Source organism: Rutidosis leptorrhynchoides, chromosome 4 (assembly GCF_046630445.1).
Source record: "Rutidosis leptorrhynchoides isolate AG116_Rl617_1_P2 chromosome 4, CSIRO_AGI_Rlap_v1, whole genome shotgun sequence".
Lineage (NCBI taxonomy): Eukaryota > Viridiplantae > Streptophyta > Magnoliopsida > Asterales > Asteraceae > Rutidosis > Rutidosis leptorrhynchoides.
Genome location: NC_092336.1, coordinates 370,855,323 through 370,860,817, shown reverse-complemented (window position 1 = coordinate 370,860,817; position 5,495 = coordinate 370,855,323).

The following is a 5,495-nucleotide window of genomic DNA, read 5'->3' as shown; positions in this document are numbered from 1 at the left end:
AAACACAATTTCAATTAACGTTAACCATAATTCAGTTGACCATATCTTTTAATCCGTTCATTGAAATCACGCGATTTCTAAATGAAAAGTTAATAATTTTTCGCTAGCTTTCCAACGACATGCATATCTTATACCTTATCTCAACCGCATATGTAACTAATTCAGGATTCAACATAACCTATCTAATGGCAATATCAAAAGTACAAGCATGCATAATCCTATATACTCGAGCACTAGTCAGGGATACACTATTAATATATAAAATTAAATTACGAGTACTCACGTATCAATATTGAGATTCAATATTGCAGGAAAGGTACGTAGATGCAACAGAGATGATAAACACTAAATTAACCTCACGAGCATACCCATGAACCATACCCATCATCTCCATAGCTATAACCCATAATTTCCTTAGCCCTATCCCACTCGAAAAACTTGTCTTGAAATAGTTTGTTCATGCCCTCGTCGTATTATTTTAGGTATAATACTAATACTACTAATAATAATATTAGGATTAACAACAACAACAACAACAACAACAACAACAACAACAACAACAACAACAACAACAACAACAACAACAACAACAACAACAACAACAACAATAATAATAATAATAATAATAATAATAATAATAATAATAATAATAATATATTTATATGAGAACTGGGAAGAAGAATGAATCACTCGAACCGAAATCGTCCAATTTATAGCATCTTCACCCCCACCTACCACTCATGCGATCGCATGAGTTTGTGAGGGTGGCCTCATGCGATCACATGAGCCATACTTGTAAGTCACATTCGTTTAACAAAGGCTACCGACACCTTAATAATTATTATTATATATAAATTAATATTTAATCTATATAATTAATTATACATTATATTATATTTACGTGCATGATAAAAATATAATTTTTATTCAAATGACACGGACGTTGTCACACGACTCATGTACCACTTTCGGTTTTTCGAGCGCACGTTCGTACGTTTAGAAAACTAGCTTTTTACGTTACGCGACGTGTACCCTTATTAATAATTTGACTTACTCATCAATAAATTATCTTATAAAAAATGTAGCTTATAAAATTGAGCGTTGTGGTCATTTGCTTCAATAAATCAGTGGCTCGTTGTTTATCAAAATATATTATTTTAAATCAAGACGTTTTATGACTAAGTTAAAATATATATTTATATATATATTTTTATTTAGAATTGTAAATTTGTACGTAATATATATGTTTGAAATATTTATCTAATGATATAAAGATAAAGTTTAAATTTGTTCGGAAATTTCCGGGTCGTCACAGTACCTACCCGTTAAAGAAATTTCGTCCCGAAATTTGATCGTGGTCGTCATGGCTAATCATAAAAAAATGTTTTTATGACGAATATGAGTTGGTATATAGAGTTTTATCACTATTGAGTAATATAGATAAAACGATTTGATTAATTGAAGAGTACGAGTGAAGCTATCCTAAAAGGAATGAATTGAGAACTAAAGTTTTGTCTTAACTTTTGACGTTGTCTTAGTTGAATTCCGGAATTCAAGGGATTTAAAGAAAATCTTCTAAATCTAAAAGATTTGATTCTTCGGCGAATAAGGAAATTAGGATCTCTCTAATTAAATGCGGAGATCTGCCTTGATTTCTCTATAAAATATTTCACTATAAATTAACTTCTTCTGGTTTGTCACTTTTACCATTCCTATACTTAATTCTCAAATTCAAAAGATTGTGAAAATGCTTAATCCAGTTCCGATCCTTGTCCTTATCATTACTATCGCAACAATCATTCTCCTTTTCCAACTTTCACCAGAGGAATCTGCTTACTTCTACTTTGCTCTTGGGGTTATAGTGCTTTTAATTCTCCCGTGTCTTTATGTTGCGATAAACATTGATATTCACGGTTTGTAATTTATGCGTTGTTATCGGGTTTTATATCTCCCCTTATATTTCAATGTCCCTACTTCTGTCTTCTATAATCATTGTCATCCACAGTTAATACTCCCTCCTATTTGCTGCGATTTATACTCCAATTTCTATTTCGGAGCTTTGTCCCTTCGTTTCTTCTTTTTACGATTAGGCATCTTTTGTAATAGTCCAGAATTCGCATATATAAATTTCGGAATGAATATTGTTAATGTTCTAGGAAGGAAATGATAATGGCACGATTTTGATTTGTTAAATTATCAGAATACCCTGGAAAAGACCGAATCATCAAGAAATATTTTCTTGATATTTTAGAGATTAAATAGGATACAAGGGTCGTGTAACATGGCACATGATGATGTTATGATCTGTGAATCATTACATTCCATTTACAAACTCAGCATGAATTACTGTAACATAATCACGTTGATCAAGTGTCATTATATTATACTAACTCATGCTTCAGTTCTCAACACTTCTTCAAAAATATTCCTATTTTAAACTCGAAAGTTTCAGAATTTAGAAACTAAAATAGTTTCTTTTATGATGTAATACAGATAGCACGAAGAGGTAAATGATTTCAGATAAGAATAATTATGGAAATATCTTTAGAATTATGGAGGATATTTATAATGAAAGATGCGATGATATCTTTGAATTTTTAATATCAGAGGATGATGAAGAATATTGTCCGTAGGGGTTTAGTATCAGGAGCAATGTATTCGTTAATGACTTCAACATATACTGAATCATTTGGATTCTTTGAAGGCAGGTTTAGTCTTTGTGATTTATCCACAGCCTCCTTTATACTTTGCTCAATCCGTTTTCCAGTTCCAAACCTTCTTTTTTTTCTGAGCTTTGCCAACACACTATTCTTTATCATCAAACTTTTGGCTGTTAAGGTCGTTTACAGTTTTTTTTTTTTTTTTTTGCTGCTTCATCAGCATTCAAAGTTATCATAACCGAATCGTCGGTTATCAATCCGAGGTGTTTTCAAAAGTTTGAAGGGTTTGCATGAAGATTGTAATTGTCAAGATACATATGATGTTCTAGAATTTTGAATGATACAAATATTTTTTTACTGGGTTTATGAATAGAAGTGATGTTCTAGCACAGTTTTGAAGTCAAAGTATAGCTTTGAAAGATGTAAGAATCTAAGAGTGATATTTTCTGTTAAATCTTGGCTTGGATTCTGATTTTTCAAAATCAGAATATGTAATCAAATTTGAATGCGAATGGTTGTTTTGATTTCTAGGAAAGAATGTATATCGTTGTGAAAGTAGTGAGTATAGTTGATGATTTGCCGAATCAAAATCAAATAATGTAACATATCAATTGTGAATTCATATATCTTTCGGGTATTACCTACCCGTTAAAAGTTTCACAAGTAATATTTTGTACCCGAGAATTTTATTACAGTCTTTATGAAAATATAAGTATGTATATTTTTTTTAGATGTAATACAGATTTAATGAGTTAATATCATATTAAGCTCATTTGATTTTCAGCTGGATCAGAAATGAATAATCTCTAAAACATTAAAGATTTAATAATCTTCGAGGAGTATTTCACTAATGTAATCAATACTTCGTTATTCAGTTTTATTGATATTTCCTTAGTGAATCATGTTGGTGCTTATGGAACTCTTGCTAACTTCGCAAGGTACGAATGATGTTTTCTAGAAAGTTTTGAGTACATCGAAAATGAAAGTGTAAAATCAAACGTGTAATTGAATAATACACTTAGTTTATTATGAAAATGAATTCATTGAATTTGAAACAGAGATTGTAATTAACGATGGTTATGTCGTTAATGAAGGATGTACATCATTGCATATTAGTAATATGAACTAACCGAGTAGTACCTACCAGTTAAGATTCACACGTAATAGCTTAGTATGAAAAGATTTATTTTGATTTCAAAATTCATATATATTAAATATACATATAATTTCTTCAGGGGAAATGATTTAATACTTCATATCTCGTTGATACAATATACGCGTTGTTGATTTGTGATGATGTTAGTGATTACGGAATTGGCAGGACTTGTAGTGCTACAGGTTTTGCCAGTGTTGGTGATACTGACGGTACTGTTGATGCTGCTGGTAAAACAAGTCTAGCTTGTAAATCGTGCACCATTCTGGTCAGGGTTTCTACTCTTCCTTCTATCGTTTTGGTCCACTCATCTGATTTACGGTTATGGCTGGAATAGATAATTTCTAAGACTTTAGATATTACATAATCTCCGCAGAATATTCCTCCAATGAAGTTATGAATCAATACTTCATCGGTTATTGTTGTTGGTACTCCTTGGTATCTATGGTGAGTATGACGTTGATGCTCAAGGTACAAATTGTGATGTTGAAGTGTAGGATGTGGATGTTGTTGTTGGTGGTGGTGATGGTACTGTTGGTGTTGCTGATGGTGGTATTGTTGCTGTTGGTGCTGCTGCTGGTGTTTGTAACCTTTGCACCATATTCTCCAAAGCCACTACCCGAGCGCGAAGCTCGTTGACTTCTTCTATTACACCGGGATGATTGTCGGTTCGGACGAGCGGATGAATGAGATCCAGAATTTGAGATAGTATATAATCATGACGAGATACTCTGGAGATGAGAGAGAAAATGGTATTACGAACAGGTTCGCCGGTAAGTGCTTCAGGTTCTTCGCCAAGGGGGGAATGTGGTGGAATGAAGGGATCGCCTTCTTCTTGTCTCCAATGATTAAGTAGACTACGAACTCATCCCCAATTCATCCAGAATAGATGATGGCTAATTGGTTGATCCATTCCGGTTACACTGTCTTAGGAGTTCAGGTGAATATCCATATCGGAATAGCTGTCGGAGTTTAAAGAATTTGAACTAGATACGTGATCCATCTTGTATAATCAGGAAATTGATTTTGATATGAGATAGATTATAGGATTTAGTTTGGTATTCTTCGATACATAATTTACATATGTATATATAATAACAAAATCCCATAAGTTACGGAGAAATTTTCGGAAAGTGTAAGACAGAGTTTACTGTAATAGATATGCTTAAGATACGAAATTTGTCCATACACTATCTATGCAATTAATGCAGTAAAACGTGTCTTAGGCTTAAGATAATAACAGGTAATTTCTGACAAGAAATAATAAGCAAAACTCGGTAAAAACATATACGGTCATAGTCCAGACTCACTAATGCATCCTAACAATTACCAGTTAAACACACTAATGCAAATTCTGGTTCCCTATGACCTCAAGCTCTGATACCAACTGTGACGATCCTTCCAAATCCCTTTGGACGAATACATCATTCATTGATTTCATAGTGAGGTTTTGACCTCTATATGATACGTTTTGTAAACATTGCATTCTTTTCAAAAGGTACACAATAAATGAATATCAATTTCTAAGGTTTTCAACGTTTGATGATTTCTACATATAGACAATCACCATAAATAATAGTTTACCATAATACACTAGTTGACAATGTAGTCAAAATAAGATACACGGTGATAATTTTGTGAATGCAAAGTTTTCTTGAATAAAGTATGTATGACTCCATGCA